Source organism: Arachis ipaensis, chromosome B9 (genome assembly GCF_059453495.1).
Source record: "Arachis ipaensis isolate K30076 ecotype BB chromosome B9, ASM5945349v1, whole genome shotgun sequence".
In the NCBI taxonomy this organism is placed as follows: Eukaryota; Viridiplantae; Streptophyta; class Magnoliopsida; order Fabales; family Fabaceae; genus Arachis; species Arachis ipaensis.
The window spans coordinates 136,138,707-136,158,936 of record NC_142444.1 but is presented as its reverse complement, the minus strand read 5'-3'; positions in this window follow the sequence as shown (position 1 = coordinate 136,158,936).

Here is a 20,230-nt window from a genome sequence, read left to right as displayed (position 1 = left end):
ATGTTTTTAGTAGAATCTAGTTACTTTTAGGGATGTTTTCATTAGTTTTTATGTTAAATTCACATTTCTGGACTTTACTATGAGTTTGTGTGTTTTTCTGTGATTTCAGGTATTTTCTGACTGAAATTGAGGGACTTGAGCAAAAATCAGATTCAGAGGTAGAAGAAGGACTGCTGATGCTGTTGGATTCTGACCTCCCTGCACTCAAAGTGGATTTTCTGGAGCTACAGAACTCAAAATGGCGCGCTTCCAATTGCGTTGGAAAGTAGATATCCAGGGCTTTATAGCAATGTATAATCGTCCATACTTTGACCGAGTTTAGATGACGTAAAAGGGCATTGAACGCCAGTTCTATGCTGCTGTCTAGAGTTAAACGCCAGAAACACGTCACGAACCAGAGTTGAACGCCAGAAACACGTTACAACCTGGCGTTCAACTCCAGAAAGAGCCTCTGCACGTGTAACATTCAAGCTCAGCCCAAGCACACACCAAGTGGGCCCCGAAAGTAGATTTATGCATCAATTACTTACTTCTGTAAACCCTAGTAGCTAGTTTATTATAAATAGAACTTTTTACTCATGTATTTGACATCCTGGATTGTATTTTTGATCCTGTGATCACGTTTTGGGGGCTGGCCATTCGGCCATGCCTGAACCTTTCACTTATGTATTTTCAAACGGTAGAGTTTCTGCACTCCATAGATTAAGGTGTGGAGCTCTGCTGTTCCTCAAAGATTAATGCAAAGTACTACTGTTTTTCTATTCAATTCAACTTATTCCGCTTCAAATATATTCATTCGCACTTCAACATGAATGTGATGAACGTGACAATCATCATCATTCCCTATGAATGCGTGCCTGACAACCACTTCCGTTCTACCTTAGATTGAATGAGTATCTCTTGGATCTCTTAATCAGAATCTTCGTGGTATAAGATAGATTGATGGCGGCATTCATGAGAGTCCGGAAAGTCTAAACCTTGTCTGTGGTATTCCGAGTAGGACTCTGGGATTGAATGACTGTGACGAACTTCAAACTCGCGAGTGCTGGGCGTAGTGACAGACGCAAAAGGAGGGTGAATCCTATTCCAGTATGATCGAGAACCTCAGATGATTAGCCGTGCTGTGACAGAGCATTTGGACCATTTTCACAAGAGGATGGGATGCAGCCATTGACAAGGGTGATGCCTCCAGACGATTAGCCATGCAGTGACAGCGCATCGGACCATTTTCCAGAGAGAATTAAAAGTAGCCATTGACAATGGTGATGTCCTTACATAAAGCCAGCCATGGAAAGGAGAAGGATTGATTGGATGAAGACAGCAGGAAAGCAGAGGTTCAGAGGAACGAAAGCATCTCTATGCGCTTATCTGAAATTCTCACCAATGATTTACATAAGTATTTCTATCCTTATTTTATTATTTAATTTCGAAAACTCCATAACTATTTTATATCCGTCTGACTGAGATTTATAAGGTGACCATAGCTTGCTTTATACCAACAATCTCCGTGGGATCGACCCTTACTCACGTAAGGTTTATTGCTTGGACGACCCAGTGCACTTGCTGGTTAGTTGTATCGAAGTTGTGAATGAAAAACGATTTATTAAGACGTGCGTACAGAGTTTTTGGCGCCGTTGCCTGAGATCACAATTTCGTGCACCAAATATATGAAAGAAAATAGTTAAGGCTTCGAAGTTGTTTATTCATCCGGAGTAAGTTTTCTTACCAACTATTTTAATCATGCAAGATTTATTTCATGACAAACTGTAATTGACTAAACCCTAATTACCCAAAGCTAAGAGGATTATATGTCACTTAATGTAGGTTAGAGGGTTAAGAGCAATTCTAGTTTATGGCCACAAAAACCCTAATTACCCAAAGCTAAGAGGATTATATGTCACGTATCCTGATTAGTTCAAGTAATTAGCAATTTTGGATGAATTTGCTTTCATCAAACTGTTGTTCAAGCAAGATAACTCTTTCAAGAATCACAAGAACACATATAGAATAAGGGTTATACTGTCATTCTACCCAAATTCATAAGATGAAGAATGGAAGCAATTCTTGAAACTAAATCAATACATTAATTAAAATAGAAGAATAATAATCTCAATTTATAGAAATAAACAGAGCTCCTAACCTTAACCAATGAGATTTAGTGGCTCATGACTTACAGAAAAAACAAGGGTTCTGAAAAGTGAAACGTGCGGAAGTGACAAGATGAGAAGAGATCCCCCTAAAGAGTGAATCTTTTCCCTCTTATATCTAACCTAATTTGATTTGAAACTAAAATAAAATAATAAATTCTAAAACTAAAAGAGTTTGTTTGTAAATAAAAATTACAAAAATAAAAGATAAGATTGTAATTAAAAGCTAAATCCATTAAAGATGCTCCTTTGATGGGATTTGAATTTGGATTGCCTGGCGCTAAACACCAACTTGGTGCTTAGCGCCTAAAGGGGGGGGGGGCAGAAGCGTGCTGAGTTGCTGGCGCTAAACGCCAGCTTGGCGTTTAGCACCCAAAAGGAGTAGCTCCAATTCTTCTCTCTCTTGTACAAAACTCTGCCAACATGCCCGAATTTCACCTGAAATAATAAAAACATCAAAACAACTCAAAGTAGCATCCAAAGAGAATTTTAACACCAAAATATAATTAAATTTACTAAATTCTAACTTAATTTAACTAGAAATAAGCAACAAATAGGTATAAGATGCTCACGCATCAAATTGCGAGGGGAAGAGGGTTGCGGCAGTGATCTGTGAACTGCAACGAGAAGGGACTGCGGCAGTGAACTGCGAATCGCGAGTGAAAGGGGGACAGAGTGGTGGCGGCGCCTAGAATCGCGACTGGGAGGGCGCGAGCGTTCGTGAACAGCAGTGACTGCGGTTGATTCCGTCACAAAGAAAGGGCGAGTGGTCGCTGAATGATGGCGCAGCGGCATGACGGCATGTTGCTGTCCTTTGCGCGTGCTCCTCGTCGATGGCGGTGACTGTGGTAGTCTGCAATGAGGATAGGAATGACGAAAGTCTGGTCGGTGCCGTGGTGACGTGGTGATGGTGCGAAGAAACGACACGTCGGGTTATTAGGAGTAGAGTAAGATGGTACAATGTTAAAAGTTTGGGGGAAAGGAATTAGAATTTGGGAGAAAAAATTTAGATATTAAACAGTGAAAACAAATTTCTTTTATACGATGAATTTTTTATTAATTAACTTAATTATTATTTAATGTTAATTTCAGTTTTACCTCTATTATATAATACACTAAATTCATTGGTTTCCATGCTTTTTCTTATAACATAATACAATGTCTCATACAACGAGGGACAGAGCTAGACTAGTTTTTTATAGAGTCTATGTTTGATAATTTGCTAAAATATTTTATATTATTATTTCTAAGAATAAATTTTAAATAAAAGTTAAGCATATAATTTTAATCAAACATCTATGTGAAGATATATACATATATGTATTTAATATTTAATTAATAAAAGACAGCTACTAACTTTGTTGTTTTTGATATGTATATACAATACTCATATATTATACATTTTTTTTTTGAAAACTAACAAGATAATCTCTATAAATAAATAAGAATGCATATCATAAATAACGTAAGGCTACAATGCGTAAAAGTTACAACTTTGTACTTATAATTTATTATCATGAAAAGGTTATTTGATGTTTTTTTACTTTTAAAATCATCTATTATTATATGTGTCAAAATAGTTATTAATTCTTTTTTAATATATAAATAACCTAATTATCTTTAAAAAAATTCATCAATCATCTTATTTTAGAGTGTTATCTTAACAATTTTGTATTGCTAAAAATTTTTTTTATTATTGTTGTAAACACTAAAAGAATTAAAACAATACATATTAATCTATCAACTATATGATAAGTTCTTAATTTTTCTGTTTATTGTCACTTGTTACATAATTCAAAAAGTGTATTAATGCTTTTTAAATGATTTGATATATCATGTTAATAATGTTACAATTGAGATTTTAAAATATTTAGTTCCTTAAAAAAAATTAATATAAAATTTTTCTACTAATTTGTTAATTTCTTTAATGTTAGATTATTTGAAATTATTGTCCTTAGAATCTAAAGTACAAAAGCTCTATTATTTGCTCAGTAAATTTACTATTCAACTTTTGTATCTGAGGGTTAATTGTTATAAAAAATACATCTACTCAATAATAATGTTCAATGATCACATTTGGTTAATGAGATCGAACACTTTTAAAGACATATTATACACTCATATTAGAGACTTTAATTTCATACTTTAAAGACATATTATACACTCAATGAAGTTTTAAAGCTAGCTTTAATTACTTCATCGATACCTATAGTTTTATCGAATTTTTAATTAAATTTTTATATTTTTTAATTAAACTTTTATATCATATTAAATTTTGTAACTAAGTCTCTACCGTGATAAAAATGTTACAATTAATGGAATATTATGTTAAACTGTAAAAAATATTCAGTCAAGTGTTAGGCATATTTGTTTTGTTTAACTAATTATTCTGTTAATTCTAACGTTTTTGTCACGACAGAAATTTAATTACAAAATTTGATACAATATAGGAACTCAATCGAAAAGAAAAAAGTATAGGAATCTAATTGAAAATTTAATGACACTATAAAACTGATGAGTAATTAAACCTTAAGGTTTTTAATAATTGGGGTTACTGCGAGCAAGATTAACTTAGGTTAACAAAGGAGATTAAATTATCCCACAAAACAAGCAAAATTAAATTGGTCCACTTAAATTTTGCTTCAAATCATTCAGGAAAATGAATACCCTAAACCATGCTAATCCAAGCAAGCAAAGAAGAGGAATCTCTGTGAATCTGAAGTCTGAACAATAATTAAAAAAAAGAAGAAAATAGCCATTACTAAATGAGTGAAAAACTGAAGATTGATGGTTTAGAGGTTACAGAAACTCTCGTTGTAAGTATAGTTACTAAACCAAGCAATCAACCTTTCTTACAAAAGTTTTGGGTGTCACAAGTAACAAACCCCATTAAAAATTATTAACCGAGTATTCAAACCTCGGGTCGTCTTCTCAAGGAACTGCAAGGAAGTATGTTCTTATTATTGGCTATAAAGGTTGTAATCGGGGTGTAGAAGGTGAGAAGCAAGTGATTTAAATGACAAGTAAAATAGATGGCAATTAGAATAAATAAATACTGTAAAGCAAACTTCTGGCAAGGTAAAAGAAATTGGAAGTCCAACTTAACTATCTCTCTCAATAATAATGAAAGTTGAATCTAAATTCCGCTTAGTTAACCTTTACCAAAGCAAAGGAAAGTCAAGGGACTAATTAGTTTGACCTTCGAATCCTATTTATTTCCTAAGAAAAAGTTGGGATTATTGAAGTTCAGTTCAATTAGCAAGATAGCGATTATCAGTTATGTTGAGTTGATAATGTTGAGTTACTGATTTCTTAACCAAGACCAAAAGGGGAAAAAAGTAAAATTGCTAGAATAAAAATGTCCTTAGATGGAAAACAATGGTAACACAAATTAAAGAGAAAGTAATCAATAACTGAAATACCTCAAATAATCATTAATTCAAATAATAATCTGTAACATGGAATAATTCATAAGCCAATTGGGCAACATACCTGGATCGAGAGTCACTCTTAAAAACTAAGAGAAGTCCTAAATCCTAATCCTAAGAGAGAGAGGAGAGAATCTCCCTCTCAAAACTAGATCTAAATCATGGAAAGTAATAAAAATGCGAGCTCTCTCCTGACTGGATGCATTCCCCCACTTTATAGCCTCCAATCTGTGCTTTCTGGGCAAAAAACTGGGTCAAAAATAGCCCAGAAATCGCCCCCTGCGTACTCTGGTACGTTTAGGTCGCGGACAAGTGACGCGAAGGCGTCGCCCACGCAGCCGCGCGGATTGAAGTTCGCAGATGTGATGCGTCCGCATGGATCACGCATTCGCATTGCCTAGCGTTAGAGCAACTATGGCATATTATATATCAAATCGAAGCCCCGGACGTTAGCTTTCCAATGCAACTAGAACCGCGTCGTTTGGACTTCTGTAGCTAAAATTATAGCCGTTTGAGTGCGAAGAGGTCAGGCTGGACAGCTTAGCAATTTCTCCAACTTCTTGTATTCCTTCCACTTTTGCATGCTTCCTTTCCATTCTCTGAGCCATTCCTGCCCTGTAATCTCTGAAATCACTTAACACACATATCAAGGCATCTAATGGTGATAAGAGAGGATTGATATTAGCAATATAAAGGCTAAAGAAGCATGTTTTCAATTAAAGCACATAATTAGGAAGGCAAATGTAAAATCATGCAAATAGTATGAATAAGTGGGTAAAGAGTTGATAAAAACTACTCAATTGAGCACAAGATAAACCATGAGATAGAGGTTTATCAACCTCCCCACACTTAAACATTAGCATGTCCTCATGCTAAGCTCAAGAGAAGCTATAAAGATGAAGAGGAATGGTAGGATGTATGAAATGCAATCCTATCTATATGAATGCAACTACATGCAAAATGTTTCTACCTACTTGGTTTAAAAGTAAACAAGTTCTCCAAGACAAATACAAACCAATTTCCACTAATTCAAATTGTACAATAAAAAGCAAGTAAACTTGTAAAAAGACAGCTCATGAAAGCAGGGAACATAGAATCAAGCATTGAACCCTCACTAGTAGTGTATATCACTCTAATCTCTCAAGTGTATAGGGTTATTCACTCTACTCTTCTCTAGTCATGCTTTCTAAACCTTGTTCTTCATCTAACCAATCAACAAATATTTAATGTACCAATGCAAACATCATGAGGTCTTTTCAAGGTTGTAATGGGGCTGGGGTAAAGGTAAGGATATATGTATGGCTAAGTGAGCTATAATATGAATCTTTAATTAACCTAAGCTCTCACCTAATATACATATACTCTATATACTTTTAAATTCATGCCTAGCTACCCATAATTCCCACTTTTGTATAATTCCCATACTCATGTACCAATTTTTTTTTTCTTTAATTTTTATCACATGTGCATTGATCTTTTTATTAAACTTAATATTGGGGTAATTTTGTCCCCTTATTTACTTATTTATTGAGTATTTTTGGATTTTTCTCTTTTTTCTCTTTTTTTTAGAGAAACAAACATAACTTATCAATGCACATGGATTTTCTATTAGTTTTCTATTTTAGTTTTTCATGAGTAGATTCCAAATTCCTGATATTCAAATAAATTAGAAACATTATACTTTTCCTTTATTAACCCATGTTCCCACAGTTTCCCCACACTTAATTAACACACTATCTTAAGCTAACCAAAGATTCAATTGGGATAATTAATTTGTTTTCCGCTTAAGGCTAGTGATGTGGTAAGATATAGAACAAATGGGGATTAAAAGGCTCAAAGTGGCTGACAAGGATGATTTAAAGGGTAGGCTTGTTTGGGATAAGTGAGCTAAAATCAAATAATGGCCTCAATCATATGCAAGCATGTAAATACACTAAATAATGGACAGATAGATTGGAACAAAATATAGATTACAATCATGGAGAAGAAGACACATAAGAATAAAAACTTATGGTTAAATAATGTAACCATATAAATAAGCTCAAATCTCACAGGTTGTGTGTTCTTTATCTCAAAAACCATGTTCCAAATACAACTTCAAACAAATTTAACATAAAAATTTTCAATTTAAATTAGTGAATTTTTTTTTCAAAAATAGGGTCTTTAGAAGAAATTTATTATTTTTCAACCAAGTAGTATTTAAATACAAACAATCAACTACACATGCAATCTATTATGTAATGCAACAATGAACTAATGAAGAAAATAAGACATTGGTGTTGAGAAGAGAATAACTAACCCATGGAGATCGGTATTGACCTCCCCACACTTAAAGATTGCACCGTCCTCGGTGCATGCTGAGATGTGCAGGTGGACGGGTTGTTTCAACTGTTTGCTTTTCTCTAAAGATTGTGCAGATGGACTTGTCTGTCTCCCCATGTAAACGTCTTCCGGTTCCCTTCCGGGTGGCCATCCTGAAAGAAAAAAAAGGTAACCCAATAATAGAGATAAGAAAATAAATGAATTATGATTGGGTTAATGCCAAATGATAAGGGTCTCATTTACATGGTAGCTACAACATTCAAGTGAGAAAATAATAGAAGTACATGGCAAATCAAGAGTGCAACAATTTGCAACAATGGGGAAGAGAATGTGGGTAAAGAGAGATAAATTCATGTCAATGCAAAAATTAATACAAATATCATAAAAGATTAGCATTGACTTAAATAATATTACCCAACAGTGTAAAACAAGTCACTGAGCACCAAAATAATACCAGAAAAGACACAACAGTTGAATATGAATTAGGGACACCAATGGAAAAATAATAAATTTAGAAAAGAAAAGAAAAATATGCACAAAATTAAAATTCAATGAATGAAAGTATGCAAATAAATTAAATAAAATAGAATGGAAGTGAGAGAAAATAAGAAAGGAAGAAAAAAAGAAGTAAGAAAAGATAAGAAGAATAAGGATTCGGAGAAGAAAAGATAAGAAAATTGGCACTAATCTGGATAGGTTGTGCGACGCTGGTGACGCGGACGCGTGGGCACGCGATCGCGTGACTCGATTTGTGCTAGTGGCGCGAGTGCAGCCTCGCGGTCGCACAACTCTCTGTTGAAAACTTAGTATTGCCAAAATCCAGGGTGACGCGGTCGCGTGGGGCATGCGATCGCGTGAGTGGCCTTATTTCCAATATGACGCGGACGCGTGGGGCACGCGTTCGCGTGGGAGGGCTTGGGCTTCCAGCACGAGTCCAGCCCAACTCCAGCTCAACTTTCGGCCATACACCTTTGTTACGTCGAAATCCTGGTCACGTGGCCGCGTGGGGCACGCGGTCGCGTGGGAGGCCATTATTCCCATATGACGCGGTTGCGTCAGCGACGCGGTCGTGTGGGTGATTTGTGCCATTGGCACGCTGCCAGCCCTGCTCCTGCGTAACTCTCTGTTCAATTTTCTTTCTTCCCAATGCACTGGCGATGCGAACGCGTGGGTGACGCGGTCGCGTCGCATGCGATTTTTTTTATATGTATGATAAATGCAGAATTCAATGATTAACATGAATGCTATGCATGATTCCAGGTTCAATGAAGTAAAATGAAAAGGAAATAAAAATGAAAGCAATTAACAAGAAATAAATTGAAAAAGAAGCGACCATACCATGGTGGGTTGTCTCCCACCTAGCACTTTTAGTTAAAGTCCTTAAGTTGGACATTGGAGGAGTTTCCTGCTATGGCGGCTTATGTTTAAATTCGTCCAAAAATCTCCACCAGTGCTTGGAATTCCAATAGCCTCCGGGGTCCCATACTAGGCATGTAAAGCTTCTGAGCAGCTTCAGACAGATTGTTAGGCTCCCAGGGTGACAAACGTCAGAATAAACGCCAGGATCCCAAGCTTTGCTATTAAATCCGCCTCCGCATTGATCTACATGTCTCCATCCGGGCGGTTTAAAGAGTAGAATCTCACCATGGTGACCAAACGTTCTCTATGATCCATGCAATTGAGCATGATACCAATCTGTGTACTTCGAGGTAAAGCGTGGAACCTTATTGAACCTTGTGCACCAACTCTGAGTACGAGCCATTTCCCTCTTACTCTTAAAGCCGCAAAGAGCTCTAAGCTGGCCATCTGTTTCAAGCAAACCATATTCAAGTGAATAAGTAAAGTTATAGGTTAAGGATTGTACCCACTTGAAGCTTGTATTAGGTGGTAATGGCCTTGGGGTAGGTGTTTCTGGTGGTTCTGTAAGTTCTACTCCCTTGTGCTCTTCTGTGAATTCCTCCACTTCCTTGCAAGGCTCTACAATTGTATCTGTGTCCTGGTCAAAGTCTTCTATGTCTTCCTCATCACTTGAGTCATAGATTGGAGGTTGAGAGAAATCTACCTCCGCATCGTCTTCATATTCACTTGGAGAAGATTCTTCGACCTCAGAGAATTCACTTGCGGATGCCAGTTCATTACTAAGAGAATTTGACTTGTGACTATCATCATCAAGGGAATTTGTGTCTTGGGTTATTCCGTCTGATTCTTCATAAACAACTTGCCTTGGAGATTGTACAATATCCTCCTTAGCATCAACTGTAGCGTCCTTGACGGAGTTCTCCTTAGTTCTGGATTCCCATGGAGGTTCAGCATCTCCTAGATCTTCAACCAACTCTTCTTCTTGAACAATGATAGCTTCTTCTACCTGTTCTAGTATGAATTCATTCTCTGTCTTGTCCACTGGAGTTTCTGGTATCTCCTTCATGCTACGCTCTTCGTTAGACTGTTCACATGGGGCTGTGGCTGATCCTTGTATATTTGAGCGCCTAGAAACCCATTGAATTATTGTTTGCTCCAGTTGTCAAATGGTTGTTTGAAGTTTATTTACTGTTTCCTTTAGGCGAACCTCTGCTTCTCAGGTTGCCGGACTTGGGCATGATACATAGGAAAGTGGTGGTGATTGGGAGTGATTGGATTGGTACTGGGGTAAGGAAGGATCATATGGTGGCGAATGGTAAAGAGAAGCTTGTGAGTGTGGTGGTTCGAGGTTATGTTGAAAGGATGGTTTATATGCACGGGATGGGGCTTGTTGGTAGTTACAAGGTTGTCCACCATATCTTTCAGCTGGGTATGCACAGTGGAATGGTCTTTGTCCAGGATATCTCAGAGGGTGTTGCTGCCTAAAGGGTTGATTAGAACCTCTTGGCTCCATCCATCCTTGATTGGTCTGACCTTGATGCATATTCCTGCTGTAACTTCTATTTCCTTCAACAAAGTTAGAACCAAACTCAAAGCGAGAGGGGTGAGAGTTCATGGTAGCAAATAAAGATAAAAAGGAAAAACAAAAATAAATAAACAAGCAAAAGAAAAATATTTACAATAACCAATAATAAGGTACACGTTAGCAGTTCCCCGGAAACGGCGCCATTTTGAAGAGCTGAAGATTGATGGTTTTGAGGTTATAGAAACTCTCGTTGTAAGTATAGTTACTAAACCAAGCAATCAACCTTTCTTACAAAAGTTTTGGGTGTCACAAGTAACAAAGCCCTTTAAAAATTGTTAACCGAGTATTCAAACCTCGGGTCATCTTCTCAAGGAACTGCAAGGAAGTATGTTCTTATTATTGGCTATAAAGATTGTAATCGGGGTGTAGAAGGGAGAAGCAAGTGATTTAAATGACAAGTAAAGTAGATGACAATTAGAATAAATAAATACTGTAAAGCAAACTTCTGGCAAGGTAAAAGAAATTGGAAGTCCAACTTAACTATCTCTCTCAACAATAATGAAAGTTGAATCTAAATTCCGCTTAGTTAACCTTTACCAAAGCAAAGGAAAGTCAAGGGACTAATTAGTTTGACCTTCGAATCCTATTTATTTCCTAAGAAAAGTTGGGATTATTGAAGTTCAGTTCAATTAGCAAGATAGCGATTATCAGTTATGTTGAGTTGATAATGTTGAGTTACTGATTTCTTAACCAAGACCAAAAGGGGAAAAAGTAAAATTGCTGGAACAAAAATGTCCTTAGATGGAAAGCAATGGTAACACAAATTAAAGAAAAAGCAATCAATAACTGAAATACCTCAAATAATCATTAATTCAAATAATAATCTGTAACATGGAATAATTCATAAGCCAATTGGGCAACATCTGTAGATACGAATAAAAGCATTAAAGTAAAAGTAGCATAGAAACATAAATTAAAGTAAATATTAAACCTGGATCGAGAGTCACTCTTAAAAACTAAGAGAAGTCCTAAATCCTAATCCTAAGAGAGAGAGAGGAGAGAATCTCCCTCTCAAAACTAAATCTAAATCATGGAAAGTAATAAAAATGCGAGCTCTCTCCTGAATGGATGCATTCTCCCGATTTATAGCCTCCAATCTGTGCTTTTTGGGCCAAAAACTGGGTCAAAAATAGCCCAGAAATCGCCCCCTGTGTATTCTGGTACGTTTAGGTCGCGGACAAGTGACGCGGAGGCGTCACCCACGCGGCCGCGCGGATTGAAGTTCACAGATGCGACGCGTCCGCGTGGATAACGCGTTCGTGTCACCTAGCGTCAGGGAAACTATGGCATATTATATATCAAATCGAAGCCTCGGACGTTAGCTTTCCAATGCAACTGGAACCGCGTCGTTTGGACCTCCGTAGCTAAAGTTATAACTGTTTGAGTGCGAAGAGGTCAGGCTGGACAGCTTAGCAATTTCTCCAACTTCTTGTATTCCTTCCACTTTTGCATGCTTCCTTTCCATCCTCTGAGCCATTCCTGCCCTGTAATCTCTGAAATCACTTAACACACATATCAAGACATCTAATGGTGATAAGAGAGGATTAATATTAGCAATATAAAGGCCAAAAAAGCATGTTTTCAATCAAAGCACATAATTAGGAAGGCAAATGTAAAACCATGCAAATAGTATGAATAAGTGGGTAAAGAGTTGATAAAAACCACTCAATTGAGCACAAGATAAACCATGAGATAGAGGTTTATCAATGAGCAGTGAGCAAAGTATGAATTTTAATAAACTAAGAAAGAAGACAAACAAAACAGGGATAAGAAAAAAATTAAAAACAAAAATAAAATCAAGAAAACATAAATTGTCTTCGGTTTGAGAACTAAGCAAAGTATGAGGGAGAGGAAGCAAGAACGCTGATGGCAACGTACAACCGAGAACCACAGACGATGGGCGACGAGCTGCCAAACTGGAGCTGGCGATGTGACACGAAGAAGTTGGCGAATGAGCAAAGGCGTTGGAGAATACAGTAGAGGGGACGGTGGAGGACGACCAGACGATAGTGGGACAACGACGGTGAGAAAAATGGCAGCGGTGATAAATGCTAAAGTATGTCTCCTCTTTTCTTTCTTAGAGAGAGGGAAGAGCAACGTTGTAAAAACCAGAACTAAATTAACCGTTTAGATGAAAATAAAATAATAAATTAATTACCTGAAATAGGTTTAAAAATTTAGACATCTTAATTTAAAAATTTAAAGGTGAGATTTGAAATCAGTGAATTTTTCCAGGTGAAAAAATGTAATTTTCTGCGAAAAATTGCCTAAAAACGCGTATCAGTAAATTAGCCGGTAGTACCGGCTTAAGTCTATTCGGTACTATGAGGGAGAAAATAAAACTGTAGAAATCCTTAAGAAAAACATTTAAAATTGAAAATCGGGCGCTAATTTTAAAGGTTTTGGCCCAAAGTTGGGCCAAACAAACCAAAAACGCTAAGCAGTTGGACCGAGCTCAAGTTGGGCCCAACCCAACATATAAAATGCACCTTAATGAAGTCATTCAGCTTCATAACATACAACACAAGAGGGAGAGTTGCTGAGATTGAAGAAGAAGAGATCACTATTCATCTTTCTCTTCACAAGCTCATAACTTGAGCTACAATATTCCGATTTACGTGCTGTTTGCGGACATGCAAAGCTCTCGCTGAACCCATCATTTCTATCTAAACAAAGTTGGTAAGAACTTGAAATCCATGCTCCAACTTTCTGTCTTAAGAGTTTCAAAAATTTCGGTATAGTTATTAAGTAGATTTTATGATTTTGGTTGTTTAGGTGCCATCTAATAGTGAAAAATTATTGGGTTTTGTCCGATTCCACAGTGGGTGAGGTAAGTCAGTTCAAAAACCCTTGTAATTTGATTTTTTGGTAAGCCCTAATGTTAATTTGGTGTATTCTATGATATTAGAGTAATTACATATTGATTTGGAGTTGACTTGGTGGATTTGGAGCATTTGGATTTGAACTTTGGTGGTTGACACTTTATGGAAGCTTATTTGGAAGTCAATTTTGGTATTTTGTGCATGTTGGAAATCGGCCAAGGTATGGTTTCAATTTTCTTTAGTTAATATGTAATGTTTCGTAAAACTTAGGCTAGTAGACTGTAGGATAGGATTGAATTAACGTTGTTGATGATTGATGATGGATATTGATGTTGTGATATTGATGATGAATATTGATGATTGTTAATATTGATGAGGGTTTGTGATGATTATTGTTGTTGATGAGTATTGATGATGAGAAAATTGGCAAATAATGATTGAGATGGAAATGTTTGAGTTTTGGTGTTATTTAGGTTGAATGTGGAGTTTATGAATGAATTGATATAGTGAGAAGTGTCTAATCTAGCCTTTGGAATGCTTGAAAGATGATTGAGGATTGCTTATGTATTGTCTTGGGTATGGTTAGTTTGTTTGTGAATTGAGTGTTTTGAAAACTAGAGGCTTTTACAACTTTCGGTAAAACTTTATTTTTGATGAACTTTGACGAGCCATAACTTGGCTTCCGGATCCTTAATTTTGATGAAACTTGATTTGAATGAAAGTTGTATCCGAGAGGTTTAAGACGTTCGAAGAAGGATGAAAAATATTTTAAAACGAGAAAGTTATGCGCGTTTGAAATTCGGTGTCAAAAATTGAATACTGTAGCAAAACAGCTTTTTGTGAAAATTGGGTGGCATGCGTACGCGGAACAGGCGTGTGTACGCGGGCCTTGGCCTCGGCCAACCACTCTTGCGTACGCGACCTGGAATGCGTACGCGAGTTTGCCATTTTTACACTCCCACGTACGCGGCCATTGGCATGCGTACGCAGCACCCCTTGCCTGTTTGAGCGTTCGCGTACGCGGGCGATGAACGCATACGCGAGATGGGGCATGCATACGCATGACCTAGGGGTGGCAAACGGGCCTAAACCCGCCGGGCCGGCCCGTGTAACCCGCCAAAAAAGGCGGGCCGGGCTGGAAAATTGGGACCGCCAAATAGCAAAAGCCCGCTTAACCCGCACCGCTTAAACCGCTGGTTTTGGCGGGCTTTGGCGGGGCGGGGCGGGCTTTCCCGCCGGGCTTAGTCTTTTTTTAGCAAGGGGTATTTTTATAATTTTTTTTACCAAAACCCAACATCCCCAACCCAACTTACAAGAGAATGAAGATGAAAATTGGGTGTTTTAGATTATGTTTGTTTTGTTTTAGAGACAATATTGTTAATTATGTTTTGGATTATGTTTATTTTATTTTGGAAACAATATTTATAATTACAAAGACTTTAATATTTGTGAATACAAAAATTATAATTTGTTTATACTTTTAGAAATTATAATAGTTAAAAGTAAAAAACAAAAGAGATTTTTTTATATCTTTATATATATTATTTAATAGTTAAAAGTAAAAAAAAAAAAAAAGAGGATATTTGGCGGGCTTAGCCCGCCGGCCCGCCAGCCCGCCGTTAGGCGGGGCGGGCTAGGATTCTGGGACCGCCTCACTAGGCGGGGCGGGGCGGGCTTCCCCGCTTGCCACCCCTAGCATGACCCCTGTTTTGCTGAAAAATTAATTTTTTTTGACATTTTAATGGTTTCTCTAGCTTTCTAAACACCTTTAATGTCTATTTAGGATCAGACTCTTAGCTAATAATTGGACTTTGACACTAGTGAAGACGGGTTAGGTAACTTAAGTTAGATATTTCCTATTATGAGTTTAGAAGACGGTGACTTAGACTTGGGATGTAATGTGAATGGATTAGTTATGTGAATTGATGAAACGCTAGATTGATGATGAATTTGAGAAATAGAGAAACAATTGATGGTTACGATGAGTTTGGAACTTAGAAAGGAATGGTGGACTTGTTAGATATTGTGAGTGATCTCTGAATGATAAATTATGATGATATATTATTTCGGTAAGTTGCTATGCGCCTCGGGCAAGGACGGTGGTGAATCCCACTTGTCGAGGTAGCAGTGCCGACGTAGAGGCTGTGGCAGTCTCCCGCCTACGTTCAGATGTGAGGCCTAAGGTAGTATCCTGCTCGCATAACCTCCTTTGCCACAAGAGTGAACCAGGCACTATATCCTTGGATTAAGAGTGGGTCAAGCGCTATATCCCAGGAACGATAGTGTGCAGGGCACTATATTCCTGGGTGCACAGAGTGAGTCGGGCACTATATCCCAAGACGTCGAAGAAAGGCTACATCCAAAAGGGTGTGTCAGGTTGGCAATTGAACTGACAAGTGATATCACCGCCAATAGAACAAGCATTCATCATATGCATCTTCTATATGCTTGTTTGCTTTGTTAGACTTCTGTTATGCCTAAATAAATCACATGCCTACTAGCTATTTGTTTTACTTGTTGTATATGTATATTAATTGTACTTTACTTGTTTTCATTACCTGTGTTTTCTGCTGGGATTGAGGAGGTTTGGTAGGCGGTGGCAATGGGATTGCAAGGAGGATAGGTTGGTGAAGGCTGTGGGACAGTGGTGACTAGTATTAGTTAGAAATCCCTTAAGTTAGATTACCCTGTTTATGGTTTACTTTATATATATATATATATATATATATATATATATATATATATTAAGCTTGAATGTCTTGTATCGATGTGAAATTCTAGGATTGCCGCTTCTCAGAACCTTGTATCTTATCTATTAGGCACTGCTACCACATACTGAGAACCTCCGGTTCTCATACCATATGATGTTGTTGTTTTTTAGATGCAAGTCGCAACCCACCTCGATGAGTTTGCAGACGTCGTGACAAAGTGGAGGATAATTCAGCTTTGTTTCGTACTTTATTGTATTATTAGTTCTCTCACTTTTGGATTATTGCATCTTGTTACTTTAGAGGCTTTATTTCTAAAAACTTTGAGAGAAAGAATGTTAGTTGTTTTAACTTATAAAAACTCTATTGTATTCTGTTTGAGCTGGTCGGCCTAAACTTCGCAAGCTGTGACTAGTTCTCTTTTGTATAACATACATATATATGTTGTTTACTTTAATTATTGCCTTGTGTATCTTGGAGCTATCTACAAGGTTTTATATATTATGTTTTGTACTTTTCATGCCAACGCATTTAGTTATCGTGTGTGAACGTTTCGCGCATCATATCTATATTCTATGAGTCTTTGATCTTTTATTCCTTTCATCGGGCTTCTAGTTATACTATTTCTTGATTATATACTATTGTATGCAGCTTTAAAACTGTCGTAATACTTTATCGCCTTTGCTTCACGGCTATAGGGTGAACCTTAGCGTAATAGAGTGTTACAAATGTCCTTTAGAGAGATGAAGAGATGATGGCTCATGTGACTCTACGAGTGCGAGGCTTCAGTTTCTGCCTTATTTTTATATAATTTTTAACCCCAAAACAACATTGTTTGAGGCAGATGAGTGAAAACCAGTCGAGTCTCGATTTGATCTGACCGGCCGGTTCAGCGTTTCTAAAATGGTTCTAAGTCTAGCATTTTTCAAGTCAAGTCGAATTGTATAAAAAAGCCAGCTCATAGTCGGATCGGTCCGACCAATCAGTTCGGTTGAATTTTCAGAACCATGGCTACAACAGAATAAAACTAAAAGAGATAATAAAACAACAAAATTAAAAGAATCCACTTACCAAACTACAGAAATATGCCCAAAAAATTGAAACCAAATAATTAGAAGCAAAATCATAACCAAGAACAAATTCAGAAGAAAAAAACTCTAAGGAAGTAACAATCAGAAACACCAAAAATTCATGAAACTTAAAATAACACCCCCAAAAATCAGAACTATCAAAAAGCCCCAACAATTCTCCCCGGCTGTGACGAGGATCTAGATCCGGCAGATGACGATTCTTCTCAGGCACACGGAGACGACGATTCTACGATAAGAGTGAAAGAGGAGGAAAGTGAAGGATGGCGTGAAAGGAGAAGAAATTTCGATATGTAAAATTGTGTGTTTGAATTTTGGAAGTTGAGATTGTGTGAGAATGAAGTTAGAATTTTTGTTTTGAAGCTAGCGTGTTTATAAATTTCACTCAAAATAAAATTTTAATTCTTTTAATTTATATTTAACAATTAAATTTTTTTAGATTTGAGAAATTAATTTGTAATCAAAATTTAAAAATTAATTATTGGTAAAGATTAGATGTATTAATTTTTAAAAAAATTAAAATAATTTCTACAATTTTTAATAACTAATCATTTAATCGTTAATTTTCTTTTATAAAAAATACTTAATATAAACAGTATTTAAAAAATTAAATTTTGAAACAAAATAAAATTATCCTATAAAAATTTATATAAACAAATTTTTAATTCCTAGAAAGTTTAACATTTTAAAATATTTTTTTTAGTTACAAAAGATCTTTAAATTTTGTAATAAACAAATAATTTGTTATAAATAATATTAAATTTTGTAACATGTTAATTTTTTATTACAAAATAATTTGAATTTTTGAAATAAATAAATATTTTGTTATGAAATATTTTAAATTTTTACAATAACTTAATATTTTGTGACAAAATATTATAAAATTTTACAACAAAATATCATTTCGTTACAAAAGATAACACAATTTGTAACAAGAAATTAGATTATTACAAAATATTTGAACATTTTATAACAAAGTGTCTTATTTGTTACAAATAATTGTTCTTATTATATAATAATAACTAATTTTTATTACAAAAAATAATAATTTGCAATAATTTTAAATTTATTATAAATGTTCTATTTTTTTGTAATGTTTACCTATCAAACAGATCAAACATACAATTTATTATATAAATTCTTCTTAAATGATTCACGTTATTAAAAATTGAATTTTAATTTTACAATATAATACTTGAGTTTGAGAAATTAAATTCGTTAAAATTATTTCTACATCAAATTCGTTAAAATTATTTCTACATCAAATTTTTAATTTTTGTAATGTTTTATTTCTTTACCATTTTAAATTATTAATAATAGAATTATAAAAATAAAATAAATAATAAATAATAAAATAATAATTCATAAAATAAAATATAAATTTTAAAATTAAATAATATATTAAAATTAATTAATAAATAAAATTAAAAAATAATTATTTAATAATTATTTAAAAACTTAAAAAAATATATTTTATTATTAACCACAATTTAATAGCCCAAAAATTAAAGTACCATCTAATCTTTTACCCAATCACATATCTATCTTTCTAAAACATTTTTTGAACTTTGACATTTCAACGTCCCGTAGCGAAATCAAAATTTTATGAGAAGGGACTAAATTAAATGCAAAACTAAATAAATTAAAATTTAATATAACAAAAAATTAACAAAATATAATTAAAGGTATATATATTAATATAAGTTAATAATTATATTTTATAAAAATTTATATTTAACAACATATTTTAGAATTTTAGTATTTTTAGATTTGTTCGACAATATTTTATGAAACTAAAATGATCAGTTATCAGAATTTTAAAATAATTTTTTTTAACATATACAATTATATAATACATCAAAATTCACCTTTTTTTTTTTTTATCTTATTTCGAAATCTTGTTTGATTAATTTTCATAACTGAAAAAACTAATTCAATTATTGTTATTATCACATTACAAAATTCTTATTTATTTGTAGAAATTTTTTAATAGAAGTTATTAAAACCCTCCTAATAGATTTTATTTGTGATAATTTTAAATAATTAACAAAAATTTTTGCTGTTATAATATTCTCAACTTAATTAATTATAAAAAGTCCAACCTAAATAAATATTTACTGAGTCCATACTCAAAAAAAAAAAAAAAAAATCAAAAGCGTTCTTCGAGAGAAAGGTAATGAGGGAGAGTTTGAACACCAAAATCTCGATTCCATTGCCACCGTCATTCATCTTTTTGCTGTTGTTGCCACCAAAACTCCTCCGTCAATGCGTCATTGATGGAGTTATGAATGAAAAACGACGAGCCTCTCAATTTATGGAGCTCTCGCTTCTCGAGATAGTATTTCAGTGACGATTCCATTCAGATTATTGATGTAATGCTTTAGATCTTCCGCTTCTGCATCGTCTTTTACGGCGAGTTTTACCGCTGATTCTGTTTTTGCTCCAACGGTTTAAAGCACTCCGAACGCGATTTGAAAGCGGATTCGGTGGAGTTGACTAAATAGATCTAGAAGGCGAGCAAACAAAAATCTCTAGAAATTTTGATTGAAGTTGCATTTGAAACTATCAGATCTCATGAAACTGATTTTTGTGTCGTTCCGAATCATTGTGGTGAGAATTTATTCCCAAGTTATTCTTGTTTAGTTGAAGATTTAAATTTTATAGTTTTAATGGTGTGAATTGTATATGACACATTTTACATTTTAATTTATGTAATAATTATATATGACGCAATTTGACTCCAAGGGTACAAATAAAATTTGCTTAACCAT